Source organism: Lontra canadensis, unplaced genomic scaffold, assembly GCF_010015895.1.
Source record: "Lontra canadensis isolate GAN:19392208 unplaced genomic scaffold, GSC_riverotter_1.0 scaffold17, whole genome shotgun sequence".
NCBI classification, from domain to species: Eukaryota; Metazoa; Chordata; class Mammalia; order Carnivora; family Mustelidae; genus Lontra; species Lontra canadensis.
In genome coordinates this window covers 9,686,083-9,699,146 of record NW_022631011.1, presented here as the reverse complement: position 1 = coordinate 9,699,146, position 13,064 = coordinate 9,686,083, and positions in this window count along the sequence as shown.

Here is a 13,064-nt window from a genome sequence, read left to right as displayed (position 1 = left end):
TCAGCCTACAAAAGCCTTGTTAAACAGATTCTTTATGTGGATGGATTGAAATCTCATGTCTCTTCTGCCTGAGGTGCTACCCCCTCTACTCCGCCTTCCTCCACTTGGGTCTCTTTGCTCTTTGAGGAGAAGAATGGGATCTACCAACATCAGTCCTTCATCTGAGGTCAGGATTGATTAGTTTTAGGCATCCAGTTGAAAAGCTGAAAAAACACTGCAGATTAAAGTATCCTTTTAAAGTTCACCCCATGACAGGAACTGAGTCAATTTCGTCCCATCCAGAAAGCATTTGGAAAATTGTGTTTCCTTTGGTGTGGCAAACTGAGGAGAAAAAAACTGAGAGCCCTCAGCCATTTTCTCAAATTTAGGTTTCTAGAACTATCTTTTACTTGCCCCAGGTGTCAAGAGCACCTTAAGTACATCCAGTTCCCTTGGATCAGCCATAAGCGCACACCCCATTTGTCGCCAGTGTCTTTACAGATCTCTAGAATAAGAGGGTGCCAGAAGGACTAAGAAAAGGATTATGCTCTCTTTAAGAAGCTTGTTTGCCTTTAGAAGAATGCTAAATGAGACATAAACTAAGGGATTTTGGCAGGGGCGGTGGTGGTCACGTGCCACAGATTGGAGTTTAATTCCTTCTCCCCCTGCATGAGCAGTTTGGAAGAGCAAAGATGGATTTTCAGCAGAGTGTCAAACAACATATTTTTCATATGCTCCATCCCCACACCAGTTGCCTTTCTATCCTTTAGGCATTTCCTGTGTGTCAGGGCAATAGGATGTGAATTTGTGTCTAATCCAATGTCTTCCTTATGAACTGAATGGCGTATGTTAACATCTTCATTTGTCTGACTTTGAGATACATATATATATATATGAAAAGGTGGTTGTAGAGCCTTGAGGCTGTTGTGGAGCCCAGAAGCTTGACCTAATTGCGGATATCCTACAGAGAGAGGGTCTGACACAGAAGAGGCAGCCTTTCTTCCTGGTAAAGTGCTCGCAACAATGATTGGTTGCCTCCGCTGCTTCCTCAGAGCAAGACCAGACACATATTAGGGGTGCTACAGATAATGCTGCCACACTGCCCACCCTGCTGCCCACCACTCTGTGAGAGAAAAACCCATCAATGTTTGCAAAATGGGACAGGCCAAAGCAGGTCCGTTGAAGCTCCTACAGGGGCCCTAAGTGCTTGATTTAGGAAACTAAGGCCAATCAAGGAAAAGCTTTGCTGACAGTCATCCTTCCCATAGGTATACTCATGTCATCCAAACCGGACCTGCATGGTGAGGACTTAACTAGAAAACCCCAAATGTCATGGGGAAGGGAGGTAGTCTCTCCTCCCTCAGAGCCACTCTTTTCACTTGGCCCTGCTCCCAGCACCATGGCCAGAGACTCTGAGAAGGGACTGCCGAAAGGAGAGCAGCCGGAGGAAGTCCGTGGTCATTAGTGAGGTGGATGGAGGCTATGGCAGACCCCTCCCAGCGCATGCCTTATCCTCACCTCGGAGAGTATCATTTTTAATGTGGGTAACTGTTTATATACGTAAGAGATTTTAAGTTAACAAATTATCTCCATGGATATTTTCCCCACGTGGTTTTGGTATCAAATTGTCCCTTCAACACCCTTCATCAAATCCATGGGGGCAGAGCTTGAAAGCAAGAGCAGAGCCCCAGGTTATCAACATGTTATTCTCGTCAGTATGTGTTAAAACAGCAGGAGCTTGGGTTAACAGAAAGAAAACGATTTGCCAAGTCCTGATAGGTTTTCCTGGCTGACTCTGGCTCGCTCCCATAACATGGACACCAAGCCTCCTCTAGTTCTGTGGTTGCTGGAATGGAAGTTTTGATCTGCGTGCACCTCTGAGACAGGAAAAATGATCCCGTCTAGTGGGCTTTAGGTGCTAAGAGATATTAGGCAAGGGCTTGTGTGTCTGAAATGCCCAGTTTTGAAATCATACTGGTAGATTCAGTCAATAGCCCGAGACCTTCTGTCCTTGTTTCCCCGGTCAACCTGACACCTCCACAGGCCCAAGGAGACTGCAGGTGCCCCTCCAATGCAGAGGTGGCAAGAACACCATCATCACTCAACCAACTCCAAGCCCTGTGTGCCATCTTACTCAATGCTAATGAGAGCCATACTTAAAAAAATAAAAAATTTAAAAATTTTAAAAAAAAACTTCATCCATTTACATGGAAGAGAGAGAGTATGAGTGGGGAGGCAGAGGGAGAGGCAGGAGCAGACTCCCTGCTAAGCAGGGAGCCCCACACGGGGCTTAATCCCAGGACGCTGGGAACATGACCTGAGCCAAAGGCAGACCCTAACCAACCAAGCCACCCAGGCACCCCAAGAATCATACTTTAAAGAGATTATTTGGATATGTGTTTCTTACCAGCGTCAGCCACCTCAAATCCTTTATGGAATGAGGACAGGGATACATCTATGGACACCTAAGTTTTCAAGGTTATTTTATGCACCAATAATGAAAATGAGGCATAACAAAACCTAACTAAGGTCATCAGCTAGTAAAGAATAGAATTCCAACTTGGAATCTGCGGAGAGAGGATCATTATTCCCTCCCCACCTCCTCCTCCTGGTCAAACTCTCAAGTAGTATCAAGTCCACCTCCCGTTTCTCAGCCCACCCCTTCGCTCTATCTCTGCTGGTGCTTCTCTAGCACAACAGTCTCTGCATTGTTCTTCCTGCTAGATGGCTGGATTCATCCTTGAACAAGTTTGACTTTACCCTTCTTTGCCTCACTCTTATCTTTTAATGGGGATCATAGCAGAACCTTCCTCCAGGGGTTATTGTGGAATGCAGTGAACTAATGTATCTCAAGTGCTCAGCACAGATAAATAAGCATTCATAAGGATACTTGTTACTATTCTCCAGGAAGCTACCAGGGTCATCTTGCCAGGTCGTACCCTGGCTTAAAAGTGTTGGATAGTACTTAGTTTCTTATTGTGCTTAAGAAGGAGCTTGGCGTTATGAGCATAATGCACGAGGATCTTCATGGTTTGGCCCACTGTAGACCTACAGCCCCTTCATTTCCCCACTGTTTCTGTTGACTTCTGTGCTCAACCACTGTGAACTGCCATAGTTCCTGAAGGCACTGTGATATCCTCCTGACCTTGTGACATCCTTCATCACCACACTTACTGTGCTAGAAACGCCTGTTTATCTGATCCCTCCCTTAGACGGCAGGCCCCATGGTGGCCCAAATAAGATGTTGTTCTTAGCCATCACTCACTCCCAAGAACTTAGCACGGTTCCTGACACGCTGTAGGCTCTCATCATTATCAGTTAGATGGACAGGTAAGTGCATCGGTGAAAGAGAGGGAGAGCAGGAAGGAAGGAAGCCATTAAACAGATCTGTGCTTCCAAAGTCCACTACTCTGTACTATGCCAGGCTACTTGCCCCTCTCTCATGGAGAAAGTGAAGGCTGTACTAAGGGGTTTGGGAACACCTCCATTGCTTCCTCCTCATTCCCACACTGACTCGCATTTTCTTTCCAGAACAACCCTAAGATTTGTAACTTTCTTGCTTAAAAATCCAAAGGACTCCACAAGGCTTACAGGGCAAGGAGCATGCCGTTTAGAGTGACATAGCAGGACTCAGCATCTGACCCCATGTCCCTTTTCCCACCTCATCGCCCTCCTTTCTCTGCTCTGTTCACCTGTGCAACTTACAGCTGTTGGCCACTTCCCGAAGACATACTGCTCTTTCCTATCTGTGTGACTTGTCCGCATCTCTCTCTCATGGATGAATCTTTCCTGACCTAGCTCAGATGTCACTACTTCCACATTTTCCTGATTCCCCCCAGGCACCCTTACAGATTCTTTTCTCCTGGCTCCAATTATGCTCCAAGAGCCTTCCGTCCTATCCCACCTCAAACTGGGCTGTATTGTTTGTCCCCCTGTTAGAATGGGAAGTGTCCAAAGATGACAAATACTGACCTTAGAAACAACTCGGCCTTACCACTTGTGAGTTGCACACATTTAGACAGGTTATACTTTATAAATTCAAACTGTATTATAAAGCTAAGCTTTACAAATTATACTCTCTAAGCCTCACATAGAATAATTTATAAAATTTGTGTAAAGGGGGTGGTCATTCCTACCTTACAAGTTGGTTCCTGGGACGCTGATCTAGCCCAGAGGAAAGACAGAATGGTAAGACAAAACTGTCCATGCAAGGAGGCCTAGGTCCAGGAGAGCCAGAGAGGGGTCCATGGGATGTGGAGGGACCGGAAGACCCAGGAGTAAAGAGCGTCGTTGGGATTTGTGAGAGAAGAGGTGCTTGACTGGAAGGCCAGGGCCCAGACGGGGTGGGCGCTGGCCTCTCCCTCCCCTTCCTCTGCACTCCCCAGCTGGCAGGTGGGCTGGTCCCTCCCTCGCACTACCGCACAGACAATGCCCTGACCCCCTGACCAGGATGTCCAAGGTCCGGGGTCCCTCACCTGCGCTGCGGTTATACACCGTGCTGTTCTCTGCCCTTGGTCCTTCTGTTCCCCAGTGCTGAGATGAGGAGCTGGAGGAAGGGAAGCCCAGCTGTCGTGCTTCTTGCCACTGCCACCAGAGACCCTATGAACTCCACAGCTCCGGTTTTCAGCCTTCTCCCAGCTGGAGGTGATTTAAGCTTGTGGGATTTATATAACATTGGGAAACGGTAAACTGTGTAAATTTGCTATGTTTTCCAGGGACAGTTATTTATGGAGAGGCATTTTTAACTCAAGTGCAGAAGTGTTAAATCATTATAATAAATTCATGCTATTCAGACTTTCTTACATTGTAATAAATTTTTTCTAAGCATGAATGAGGAGATCCATGATTCTTCTAATATACTATTATGTATTTCTTCTCAAAAGGACACAACTTACTATATTAACTTGGAGAGTGATAGAAGGAGATTTACTGTGTTGGGGAAAAAGTCAAGTAGCAAGGAGTGTCAGAAGGGTCTCGGGAGCAGTTACCCACAGCAGGGGGGTGTCTGGCGAAGGGGGCAACCCCCACATCTCCCAGCTGAGCTTCGGAAAAGAGCAGGGAAATGGATGAGGGGCCCAGTTACTTCTGTCCCCCCACGGTGGGAGGGGGAGTGTTGGAGTGGGCTGTCTCAGAAAGGAAAAGTCTCCTGGTCTTCCAAAACCATCAGTCTGGGTAGAGAGCCGCCCTCTCATCACCCATCTCCCACCTCACTCCTCACCTGGACGCTCACCAGACCAGAGGATTCATAGCTTTCATCAGATTCTAAAAGTTCAGGACACACGGTCTTCAGTAAACGCGGACGCACTTTTTGATCGCCCACTCTGCCCTAGGCAAAGTCCAGTGACATCGTTCCTGGCCCCCAGCAGCCCCCAGGAGCTATGTCGAGCTGCAGCTACAGCTCCTACTGGCCAGTCGTCACAGAGGCCTGAACAGGGGCTCCTGCGAGGGGGGCTTTGATCAGAATCTTCCCCGAAGATGGGACATTGTGGCTGGGCAAAGGCAGGTAGGACCTTGAACCTTGAACTAAGAGAATGTGAGTGGTCGAAATCTGGAATGACAGGAGAATCTGTGTCCTTAAGCTATCTTTGAGGGCCCCCAATGAGACGTTTTCCCAAAAGCTTAGTATGCCACCAGCTCCCGAGGTAATGAGGAGACTGGGACCACCAGGCTTTCTTCTACTCCTCATGCAGACCTGGGGCAAGGGGTGGCTGAGGGGCCTTGCTGAGAGTGTGCTGGGTAGGGGCCCCATGGGATGCATGCCCCGTCCCACCCCTCTTCTCATACATTCAGCAAACATTGTGGAGGCCCTACTATGTGCCAGCACAAAATACACTCAAGTAGTTCTTGATTAAAGGGGATCCCTTGAAGCCAGAGTTCTCCTAAGTTTGCCCAGCACTCAGGCAAGACGCAAGTGTCAAGATTCGCTTCAACTTCCGCCCAGACTTGAGAGCAGAATCAAGTGGTGGGAACACACGGGCTGCGTCTCTCAGGTGGCTCTTGTCTCAAGAACTAGCCTGAGGGCATTCGTGGTCTCCCTCCTCTGCCCTCTCTTCTCCGTGGCCCTTCCCAGCACTTAGCAGAGAACTGGGCCAAATCTTTGCGAGCCAGGCCCCTGCTCTCTTTGCAAAGGAGAAAACTGGCAGGGGCAGGGTTCTAAGCCTTTCCAGGACAATCTTCCGTCCTGCGGTTCGGTTGTGTTGTCTTTGTGTGAGGCTTGGGAATACAGTCAGTGAAGAGTGGTCGTGCCAGGGCCTTGATGAGGTGATCTCTTCCAAAGTAACAGAGTGATGACAAACACAGACTCTGCCAGCAGGGGACCTGGGCTCACACCCAGTTCTGCCCTACCGTGTGACTTTGAGCACCCCGCTCAAAACAGCGTTGTTGGGAAGATGACTGGGGTGGGATCAGTGAAGTAGGCAGGACAGTGAGTGGGTCATCGGTAAGTGGACTGTTCGGAAACAAGGCCCGGTCTTCCCCAGCATATTCCCCACCTACCTAGACACCTTGGCAGTTCTTCCGAAGGCTGGGGTTCTTTCCTTCTCCATGGCCCCCACCCTTGGGGTCTATGGAACCCTTGCTCACCTTCTAACACTCAGCCCCAGCGTCTCCCTCTAGGCCGGGCTACCAGCCTTCCCTCCTCGGGGCTCCCCGGGCCCCTGCACTACGCTGTCCCGCAGTCTCGGCTTGTCAAGGAGCCTCCTAGGGCGGAATGAGAGCTGCTGATTTGGAATCTGGGCTCCGTTGCTACGTTGCAGTGTGACTTGGGGCAAGGTACTTACCTTTCCCAAGCCTCTGATTATTGGTCGGTAAAGTAAGGTGAAGGCACCCTGCAGATAACTTCCAGGGTTAGAAAATACCCGTAACACACTTGGCATTGTCCTAGAACGCGGCTGTGACCATTATGTCTCCCTGAATCCTTAGCACAGTGCTGGGACTTGGGGAAAAGATGCACTCCCCATTCCAAGATGACTTTCTTTAAAGAGTAGGACGAATGGAGGCCCAAGTCTCACCCAAGGAGAAGGCCCAGCCGCGGGACCTGAGACCCTCAGCGGCACTGGCGAGTAGCACAGAAGGTAGAATGCGTCCACCTGGCGGCCCTCACGTTGGTTCCCGTGGCGTCCCTGCCCCGCCCGTGCCGAGTGAATAGGGACCACAACTGCCTGGCCTCTGAAGGCCCTCTTTGGACCCCAGGAGGAAGAGGAAATGGGACACAAAGTTGGCAGCACCTGCGTCCATGGATTTCCTGCCACCCCGGTGCCCACAGTACTGGTGTTGGGCCCAAGGAAGAGGTAAGGAGGGAGGGCAAATGGCAAGGAGGATCCACGTGGAGACTCTGGAGACGAGAGGAATCCTCCTACCTCAATTAGTGGAGTATGGCGCGCTCAGAAATGGTTAAATTTTCCCCTTGATTTTTGAGTGATGGAGAACCAGTTTGCGTTGATCCTAAGAATTTGCTTCTAGTTTTCTCAGAGTTCAGTGTACTGGGGAAAACAGAGCTGACACAAGCTCAAAAGGTTTTAAACCCCAGGGGGCTGCATAAACTGTTAATAAATATTCCATTTATTTCCACTGAACTTCCTCTCCTTGTGGAGAATAAAAGCCGACTGGGTCTTCGGGCTTTTCTGTTTCCCTCCATGCTCCCCCTCGGTCCCCACGGCCAGCAAGGGCTACGAGGCAGGGAGAATTCTGGACTCCTTAGCAGCACGCTTAGTACGTGTCACTCCCTCATGTCTAAGAACCCCAGCCCCAGCCCAGCTGACGGAGAGGAGGAAAGGACCTTTCCTGGCACCAGAGTCCACATAGATGTTTCCCAAACGTGAAACTGGATCATTGAGAAACCCACGAGAAGAAGTGGGGAGCAAGGAGGCAGGACACCGCATTGGAGGAAGCTGCTATGTGGGGGTTCACAGTCCCGTTGGGTGGGATGGGAGGAGAAGAGCTCCCACCACTCCCACCACACCGTGGGCCCTGACTCTGCGTCGTCTGGGCAAGAGACAGCACCTCTCGGAGCCTGTTTCCTCATTCGTAAGACAGGGATGAAAACATCCACCTCAGACAATTAGGTGAGGTTATAATTAAGCGCTCCACATGGGATCCGGCTCAGAGCAAGCACCCCTAATGGTAGCTACACCCGTGGCTCCAAGAGAATGATAGAGCGTGAGCAGAAGGGCCCTGAGTCCTCTACCCAAACGGCGGGGGCCTGAGCTCCCGCAGGCCTGGCCTGGGACCCCACAGGCCAGCTCCCGTCACCGCCAGGCTCTGGGTCTCCCCACTGAGTTCTTTACGCCAAGGCACCCCACATGTACACATTTAAATGGGGTAATAGAAAAAACTGATAACACTGGTCAGAAAGGGTAGAAAGACTTTTCACCAGAGACTTCTTCATACTTTTGTAAATTTTGAAATATGTGAATATGTTACCTTTAAAAAAAAGTAACATTTTTAAAATGCAAAAACCAAATTAATATGCAGCCTGAGGCCACATGACCCCAGAGGAGAATTGGCTGTAGACAGTAACAGCCACAGTGGCGCCAGGAATGCTCTCGGGAGAAAGGGCAGAGAGAGGAAGGGGCACGGGAGCAGCAGCTAATTGGGGTCCCTGGGAAAGAGCGTCAGCACCCGGAGACAGAGGTGTGTGCACCTCCGCATGACAGGAATTCTCCGGGAGTGTCGCGGGGCTGACTGGACTGTGAGAAGGTGGCTTGCAGTGGTCTGACATCAAGTTCAAGCTTGCTCAGTTGGGATGTGAATTGTCAATGGGATGGAACTAAGGAAGGGAAGAAGGGGACTGAAGCCTGAAGTATTCGTTGTACCTGTACTATACCGTCAGAGAATTCCTAGCTCAGAATCTTTGTGGTGGGATGAAGCTGTGCTTGGTGGCATCTCACGGACTCCCAACAACTCTTGGGGTGGTGGTATTATTGTCTCCCTTTGAGAGAGGAGACTGGGGCTCAGAGAGGTTAGATGACTTTTCCAAAGTGATGCAGAAGATATTTGAAAGAACTGGAGTTTGCATCCAGTCAGAAGTCAAAGCCAATGCTTTCTTCACTCTGATACACTAGTCTCAGAGCCCCCTCCTGGTCTGGGCAAATCCTGGTGAGAACCCCACAAAGGGTTCCCTTCCCTCATGCAAGCCCAGAGGGGGATGTTTGGAGCTCCCTAAGGGATGAGGAGTTAGGATAGCATGAGGGAAGAAGAGTTGGGGGTGATAGGAGGGGTCTGGGGTACTGGGGCAGGCCCGAAGACCAGACACACTGAGCAGGCGGGGGAGAGGGCTGGAAAGCAAAGGGAGGACTCACCAAGGGAAGAGAGGGCAACTTAGAAAAGCCAGCGGAGGGGCAGAGGAAGGAACTCTCAAGCAAAAACCCTATACTTGCAAATACTCATCTGAGGGGAAGGGGAGTGTCCGCTACACACTTATTCCAAATGTGCTATTATTAAAGAGCATTTTCAGAACACCCTCCACTTTGGAATGTGTCCTCAGCTGTCTGCAGTTTGTGCTGTCCTTCCTTCCTTCCCTCATTCATTCTTGCTGGCAGTGAAGCCACAGTGGTCGAAAGGCCAAGTGCCAGGAATGAAGAGTCTACCAAAGGCGGGGGGTAATCAGCTGTAGCCAAGGCTTTTCATTTGAGGGTGGATTCCATTCTACAAGACAGACAAATGGTCTTCCCAGCCAAGGCAGATACGTCACCTTGGGCAGGGCTGGGTCCCAGAGCTCACCATCCAGCTTGGGGGTGCGGTGGGGTCGGGGGGGATGCTCGCTTGGGTTCAACCTGGTGTAATTGCAATGCCCCAGCAGACCCCAGAGGGAGTCTGTCACTGTGCCCAGCCCACTGGCAGCAGAGCCTGGGAGGCAGGCGGCCACAGGGCCTGGAAGCACCCACGTGTGCACGGAGTCTCTGGGGCGTCTGCGTCTCCCTGTACCCTGTGCGCGGGTGCGTGGGATCCAGCTCAGAACAGGACAAATGTCAGATCTTTATAAAAACCTAGAAGCAGAAGGGAGCTATTCACTCAAAGTTCTCACTAAACATCTTCTTTTCATATTAGCATTGGACAGAAAGAAAGGGAGAAGGGAGAAAAAAGTGAGTACAAAGAGTGGATGGAGAGCTGAAGGCCTTTGAAAGTCACTGGGAGCAGGGACTGGAAGGAGCCCTGGGGTCTAACCAGGGACCAGCACCGGCGCGTGGGTATGGCTGAGGGAGGCCACCAGTTCCCCCCACCAGCAGCATGGGTGCAGCTAGCTGCCCTTCCCCCCAGGCCACAGCCAGCCTCTAGACTTGAACTCTGCATCAAAAATGTTGAGGGCAAACTGAAATACCTATCAGTAAAATGACTTGATATCGAGGATTTGCTTCAAAATAATTCACGAGTTGAAGCTAGATGGGGGGGTGGATTCTTGGGGGGCTCAGTTGGTGAAGTGCCTGACTCTGGGTTTAGGCTCCTGTCATGATCTCAGGGTCCTGAGATTGAGCCTGAGGCTGGCTTGGCCGAGCTCAGCAGCAAGTCTGCCCGAAGACCTCACCCGCTGCCCCTCCCTACTTCAGGCTCGTGCACGCGCGTGCACGCTCTCTAAAATAAATAAATCTTCAAAGAAAAAAAAAAAGCTAGGTGGTACATGGAGGTTCGTCATGCAAGTATCTCTGCTTTTCATCATGCTTGAAATTAAAAAAAATGTATGATAAAAAGGAAAAAGTCTTTTAAATGGAGGAGCTAGGCAGAAATCAAAAACCTGCAGGTAGAATGCTAGCGGAATAATCTAAGCCATAAAACATAGGCAGAAATTAATGAGAAGTGTGTATTGGGTTTTCTTAAATAACACTGCAGATCAGGAGTTCCGAGCCCTGGGGATGATGGAGGAGCTGTGGTCTCTGAGCCCCCTGTGCAGAGTGACCTCATAGTTTTCAAAGAATCTGTGACTTTCCCCCAGAGGTTAATAATTGTTTTCTCTCTTAAATATGCTATGTGTTCATTAGTCACTGGGTGTGTGGTTTTTAAGTAAAGGGATTATTTTCTAGAACTGACACATTCACATCTGGACCCCCGTCAGCCATACCTGGAACAGGACGTGGGTCAACCTGCTTCATGGCCCAGCTCCCTGGGGGGCTAGCTCCCAGGGGCCCCAAGACCCTGAGCTTCAGCAGTGGAGGTCTGGGAGAGCCATGGCAGAGAAGGATAGCCAGTGGGGAGGGGAGGCCAGTGAGGCCCCTGGGGTCTGAGAATGGAAGGGGGAGGTGGTGTGGAGGCTGCCATCCTCTGGCTTTTGGCTGCAAATGTCCAACAGAACCATGATTTTGAATAGTCTGAGGTACAAAGCCCAGGGTATTCCTTAGAAATCACCTACCCGTTCCTCACAGGGGAGCGAAACACCCGATATGACGTCATGCCCCTTGCAGTGACTTCTGATAAGAAGGCCAGTGCCCCACAGGCTCCAGAACGGGCAGAGAGCTCTCTCACCTGGGCTTACAACCTGGTGGGCAGGGGAACTGGAGTTCATTTAGGGGACCATGAAGGTCTCATTGTGGAATTATCTCCACAGTTAAGGCTTCAAGTTCTGCCCCATTTCCTAAAGCATTCGGGCTAACATTTCACAGGCTAGTGCGAGAAACAAGAACTTGGCTCTTGGCCTTAGGAACAGAGCGGGGAAGAGAGCGTGGAACCCAGGGTCCAGATACTACTAAGGAGCTGGGGCTCTGACCTCAGCTCTCTATGACCCTGCTTCAGGGGACATATCTGAGGGCTGAAGTCACTCCCACTCTCCCACAGGAGGGCACAGACAGGCTACAGAAGGTCTGTCCCAGGGCATAGGCTGATGAAGGCTTGAGGCTGAGTTGCCTCTGTCTGGGCTCTCAAAAGGACCTGCGCCCTCCCTGTCGCTTCACCTCCAAGTCCCGTTCCATCCTTCCTCCTTTGGAACTCCCTCAACACCCAGCACACTTTCCTTCTCAACCCCTCCCCCTGGCTTTCAGGCCTTGGAAGTCTGTGTCCTGACCAAGAGGTGGGAACACTCCAGGAAGCTCCTCCCTCTGCAGCCCCTCCCCCTCCCCAAAACCCAGAGCCGGAGGGCACCATCCAGAACCAGTTTCTCCAGCCATGTCAACGGCCAATACAGTGCAAGGTGCAGGACCAAGAGAAAATACTTGGTGGCAAGTTTTGAGTTGTGTCCTTATCCTTCCTTGATTGTGGTCCCTGCCTCCTCTGCCTCCTTCCCGAATGCCTCACAGTGGTTCATGCCCCTACCCCAACTCAGGACAGGTGGCCTCAGTCCCCTCCTGTTAGGGAGGAAAGGGGGAATTTCTGTTGCATCTGGATACTAGGACCAATCCCGCCCAGAAACCAAAAGAATGGGTTTGCAATGGAGATTTTCAGAGACACACCACAAGGTGTTTCACAGTGTGGTAGGGACCTCCTTTCACTGGCCCCATCATCTCCTGGAAAGCACTCCCTATGGCTTAAGTTCCAACCGAGGACCCGGGTAGCACATGGACTCCACAGAGAGAAGGACCAAGCTATTGCCAGTGAGCCAGTGAGGCACAGCTGGCCAGATTCCGAGAAGCACAGACCACTGAAGAAGTCTTGTTTTTTTGTTTTTGTTTTTTTTAAACTGTGCTTTATTTAGGGCTAAGCTGGAGAAAGCGTCATCCAATAGTTACAGAAGGTTACAAGGAGTTTTAGGGAGTTGAGTGTGAAAAGAGCAGTTGTACTGAACTGCGGCTGTTTTTTTTTTTTTTTTTTTTTTTTTTTTTACATCTGGACATCCTAAAAGGAGGAGCCAAGAGAAAGAAAAAGAGAATTTTAAAAAATAATAATTAACCAAAGAAATAGAAAGGAAAGGGAGGAGGCCTAAGAGGAACCAGACAGTTGTTCGTCTAAAGCAAAAAAAAAAAAAAAAAAAAAAAAAAAGGGAGGGGGGTTGGTAGGTCCGAGAGCCCCCTGGCCTCCAAATGACCTGGACATCAATGAGAGGAGGGTATCAAGGCAGAATGCCAAAGCAAGTCTTCCCAACGGTGCAAATAAATTATAATAAATATGTTATACTTTAAAATATATGTGTTCTTAAATAATTCAGTGTTTTTTTCTGATTCTGA